Source organism: Blennius ocellaris (genome assembly GCF_963422515.1).
Source record: "Blennius ocellaris genome assembly, contig: SCAFFOLD_25, whole genome shotgun sequence".
Classification (NCBI taxonomy): Eukaryota; Metazoa; Chordata; class Actinopteri; order Blenniiformes; family Blenniidae; genus Blennius; species Blennius ocellaris.
Window position 1 is genome coordinate 50,239 of NW_027661976.1, and position 6,000 is coordinate 56,238.

The window sequence follows — 6,000 nt, forward strand, 5'->3', positions numbered from 1 at the left end:
GGTCTGTGGACCACACCAGGAACCTGGTTCTCCTGAACCAGATGTTTCTAGTCTGTCGTCCACTCCAAGAACCTGGTTCACCTGAACCAGATGTTTCTGGTCTGTGGACCACACCAGGAACCTGGTTCACCTGAACCAGATGTTTCTGGTCTGTCGTCCACTCCAGGAACCTGGTTCTCCTGAACCAGATGTTTCTAGTCTGTCGTCCACTCCAGGAACCTGGTTCACCTGAACCAGATGTTTCTGGTCTGTGGACCACACCAGGAACCTGGTTCACCTGAACCAGATGTTTCTGGTCTGTGGACCACACCAGAAACCTGGTTAAACTGAACCAGATGTTTCTGGTCTGTCGTCCACTCCAGGAACCTGGTTCACCTAAACCAGATGTTTCTAGTCTGTCGTCCACTCCAGGAACCTGGTTCACCTGAACCAGATGTTTCTGGTCTGTGGACCACACCAGGAACCTGGTTCAACAAAATCAGATGTTTCTGGTCTGTCGTCCACACCAGGAACCTGGTTCACCTGAACCAGATGTTTCTAGTCTGTCGACCACATCAGGAACCTGGTTCACCTGAGCCAGATGTTTCTAGTCTGTCGTCCACTCCAGGAACCTGGTTCACCTGAACCAGATGTTTCTAGTCTGTCTTCCACATCAGGAACCTGGTTCACCTGAACCAGATGTTTCTGGTCTGTCTTCCACATCAGGAACCTGGTTCTCCTGAACCAGATGTTTCTGGTCTGTCTTCCACACCAGGAACCTGGTTCACCTGAAACAAATGTTTCTGGTCTGTGGACCACACCAGGAACCTGGTTCTCCTGAACCAGATGTTTCTGGTCTGTCTTCACACCAGGATCCTGGTTCACCTGAACCAGATGTTTCTGGTCTGTCTTCCACACCAGGAACCTGGTTCACCTGAACCAGATGTTTCTAGTCTGTGTACCACACCAGGAACCTGGTTCACCTGAACCAGATGTTTCTGGTCTGTGGACCACACCAGGAACCTGGTTCACCTGAACCAGATGTTTCTAGTCTGTCGTCCACTCCAGGAACCTGGTTCACCTGAACCAGATGTTTCTAGTCTGTCGTCCACTCCAGGAACCTGGTTCACCTGAACCAGATGTTTCTGGTCTGTGGACCACACCAGGAACCTGGATCAACAAAATCAGATGTTTCTGGTCTGTCGTCCACACCAGGAACCTGGTTCACCTGAACCATATCTTTCTGGTCTGTGGACCACACCAGGAACCTGGTTCACCTGAACCATATCTTTCTGGTCTGTGGACCACACCAGGAACCTGGTTCTCCTGAACCAGATGTTTCTAGTCTGTCGTCCACTCCAGGAACCTGGTTCACCTGAACCAGATGTTTCTGGTCTGTGGACCACACCAGGAACCTGGTTCAACAAAATCAGATGTTTCTGGTCTGTCGTCCACACCAGGAACCTGGTTCACCTGAACCAGATGTTTCTAGTCTGTCGTCCACTCCAGGAACCTGGTTCACCTGAACCAGATGTTTCTAGTCTGTCGACCACATCAGGAACCTGGTTAACCTGAACCAGATGTTTCTAGTCTGTCGTCCTCTCCAGGAACCTGGTTCACCTGAACCAGATGTTTCTGGTCTGTGGACCACACCAGGAACCTGGTTCAACTGAACCAGATGTTTCTGGTCTGTCGTCCACTCCAGGAACCTGGTTCACCTGAACCAGATGTTTCTAGTCTGTCGTCCACTCCAGGAACCTGGTTCACCTGAACAGGATGTTTCTGGTCTGTGGACCACACCAGGAACCTGGTTCAACTGAACCAGATGTTTCTGGTCTGTGGACCACACCAGGAACCTGGTTCAACTGAACCAAATGTTTCTGGTCTGTCGTCCACTCCAGGAACCTGGTTCACCTGAACCAGATGTTTCTAGTCTGTCGTCCACTCCAGGAACCTGGTTCACCTGAACCAGATGTTTCTGGTCTGTGGACCACACCAGGAACCTGGTTCAACAAAATCAGATGTTTCTGGTCTGTCGTCCACACCAGGAACCTGGTTCACATGAACCAGATGTTTCTAGTCTGTCGACCACATCAGGAACCTGGTTCACCTGAGCCAGATGTTTCTAGTCTGTCGTCCACTCCAGGAACCTGGTTCACCTGAACCAGATGTTTCTAGTCTGTCGACCACATCAGGAACCTGGTTCACCTGAACCAGATGTTTCTAGTCTGTCGTCCACTCCAGGAACCTGGTTCACCTGAACCAGATGTTTCTAGTCTGTCGTCCACTCCAGGAACCTGGTTCACCTGAACCAGATGTTTCTGGTCTGTGGACCACACCAGGAACCTGGTTCAACTGAACCAGATGTTTCTGGTCTGTCGTCCACTCCAGGAACCTGGTTCACCTGAACCAGATGTTTCTAGTCTGTCGTCCACTCCAGGAACCTGGTTCACCTGAACCAGATGTTTCTGGTCTGTGGACGACACCAGGAACCTGGTTCACCTGAACCAGATCTTTCTGGTCTGTGGACCACACCAGGAACCTGGTTCACCTGAACCAGATGTTTGTGGTCTGTCTTCCACACCAGGAACCTGGTTCACCTGAACCAGATGTTTCTGGTCTGTGGACCACACCAGGAACCTGGTTCACCTGAACCAGATGTTTGTGGTCGGTCTTCCACACCAGGAACCTGGTTCACCTGAACCAGATGTTTCTGGTCTGTCGTCCACTCCAGGAACCTGGTTCACCTGAACCAGATGTTTCTAGTCTGTCGTCCACTCCAGGAACCTGGTTCACCTGAACCAGATGTTTCTGGTCTGTGGACCACACCAGGAACCTGGTTCACCTGAACCATATCTTTCTGGTCTGTGGACCACACCAGGAACCTGGTTCACCTGAACCAGATGTTTGTGGTCTGTCTTCCACACCAGGAACCTGGTTCACCTGAACCAGATGTTTCTAGTCTGTCGTCCACTCCAGGAACCTGGTTCTCCTGAACCAGATGTTTCTGGTATGTCTTCCACACCAGGAACCTGGTTCACCTGAACCAGATGTTTCTGGTCTGTCGGCCACACCAGGAACCTGGTTCACCTGAACCAGATGTTTTCAGCCAAAGAACACAATATCAGCCAAAATAAATCAATTTAGTCTCCATGAAAGGAGGTGAAGTCACAAAAGTAAATTCCTCACTGGTTGCATGAAACAGACAGAAACAGGACACGTGTGAAGGGAGAGGAAGATACACTGGGAGTGAAACAGACAGAAACAGGACACGTGTGAAGGGAGAGGAAGATACACTGGGAGTGAAACAGACAGAAACAGGACACGTGTGAAGGGAGAGGAAGATACACTGGGAGTGAAACAGACAGAAACAGGACGCGTGTGAAGGGAGAGGAAGAGACACTGGGAGTGAAACAGACAGAAAAAGGACACGTGTGAAGGGAGAGGAAGATACACTGGGAGTGAAACAGACAGAAACAGGACACGTGTGAAGGGAGAGGAAGAGACACTGGGAGTGAAACAGACAGAAACAGGACACGTGTGAAGGGAGAGGAAGAGACACTGGGAGGGAAACAGACAGAAACAGGACGCGTGTGAAGGGAGAGGAAGATACACTGGGAGTGAAACAGACAGAAACAGGACACGTGTGAAGGGAGAGGAAGATACACTGGGAGTGAAACAGACAGAAACAGGACACGTGTGAAGGGAGAGGAAGATACACTGGGAGTGAAACAGACAGAAACAGGACGCGTGTGAAGGGAGAGGAAGATACACTGGGAGTGAAACAGACAGAAACAGGACACGTGTGAAGGGAGAGGAAGATACACTGGGAGTGAAACAGACAGTTACAGGACGCGTGTGAAGGGAGAGGAAGATACACTGGGAGTGAAACAGACAGAAACAGGACGCGTGTTAAGGGAGAGGAAGATACACTGGGAGTGAAACAGACAGAAACAGGACACGTGTGAAGGGAGAGGAAGAGACACTGGGAGTGAAACAGACAGAAACAGGACGCGTGTGAAGGGAGAGGAAGATACACTGGGACTGAAACAGACAGAAACAGGACGCGTGTGAAGGGAGAGGAAGATACACTGGGACTGAAACAGACAGAAACAGGACACGTGTGAAGGGAGAGGAAGATACACTGGGAGTGAAACAGACAGAAACAGGACACGTGTGAAGGGAGAGGAAGATACACTGGGAGTGAAACAGACAGAAACAGGACACGTGTGAAGGGAGAGGAAGATACACTGGGACTGAAACAGACAGAAACAGGACACGTGTGAAGGGAGAGGAAGATACACTGGGAGTGAAACAGACAGAAACAGGACGCGTGTGAAGGGAGAGGAAGATACACTGGGAGTGAAACAGACAGAAACAGGACGCGTGTGAAGGGAGAGGAAGATACACTGGGAGTGAAACAGACAGAAACAGGACGCGTGTGAAGGGAGAGGAAGAGACACTGGGAGTGAAACAGACAGAAACAGGACACGTGTGAAGGGAGAGGAAGATACACTGGGAGTGAAACAGACAGAAACAGGACACGTGTGAAGGGAGAGGAAGATACACTGGGAGTGAAACAGACAGAAACAGGACACGTGTGAAGGGAGAGGAAGAGACACTGGGAGTGAAACAGACAGAAACAGGACACGTGTGAAGGGAGAGGAAGATACACTGGGAGTGAAACAGACAGAAACAGGACGCGTGTGAAGGGAGAGGAAGAGACACTGGGAGTGAAACAGACAGAAACAGGACGCGTGTGAAGGGAGAGGAAGATACACTGGGAGTGAAACAGACAGAAACAGGACGCGTGTGAAGGGAGAGGAAGATACACTGGGAGTGAAACAGACAGAAACAGGACGCGTGTGAAGGGAGAGGAAGAGACACTGGGAGTGAAACAGACAGAAACAGGATGCGTGTGAAGGGAGAGGAAGATACACTGGGAATGAAACAGACAGAAACAGGACACGTGTGAAGGGAGAGGAAGAGACACTGGGAGTGAAACAGACAGAAACAGGACACGTGTGAAGGGAGAGGAAGATACACTGGGAGTGAAACAGACAGAAACAGGACGCGTGTGAAGGGAGAGGAAGATACACTGGGAGTGAAACAGACAGAAACAGGACGCGTGTGAAGGGAGAGGAAGAGACACTGGGAGTGAAACAGACAGAAACAGGACACGTGTGAAGGGAGAGGAAGATACACTGGGAGTGAAACAGACAGAAACAGGACACGTGTGAAGGGAGAGGAAGATACACTGGGAGTGAAACAGACAGAAACAGGACACGTGTGAAGGGAGAGGAAGAGACACTGGGAGTGAAACAGACAGAAACAGGACACGTGTGAAGGGAGAGGAAGATACACTGGGAGTGAAACAGACAGAAACAGGACACGTGTGAAGGGAGAGGAAGATACACTGGGAGTGAAACAGACAGAAACAGGACACGTGTGAAGGGAGAGGAAGATACACTGGGAGTGAAACAGACAGAAACAGGACACGTGTGAAGGGAGAGGAAGAGACACTGGGAGTGAAACAGACAGAAACAGGACACGTGTGAAGGGAGAGGAAGATACACTGGGAGTGAAACAGACAGAAACAGGACACGTGTGAAGGGAGAGGAAGAGACACTGGGAGTGAAACAGACAGAAACAGGACACGTGTGAAGGGAGAGGAAGATACACTGGGAGTGAAACAGACAGAAACAGGACGCGTGTGAAGGGAGAGGAAGATACACTGGGAGTGAAACAGACAGAAACAGGACACGTGTGAAGGGAGAGGAAGATACACTGGGAGTGAAACAGACAGAAACAGGACACGTGTGAAGGGAGAGGAAGATACACTGGGAGTGAAACAGACAGAAACAGGACACGTGTGAAGGGAGAGGAAGAGACACTGGGAGTGAAACAGACAGAAACAGGACACGTGTGAAGGGAGAGGAAGATACACTGGGACTGAAACAGACAGAAACAGGACGCGTGTGAAGGGAGAGGAAGATACACTGGGAGTGAAACAGACAGAAA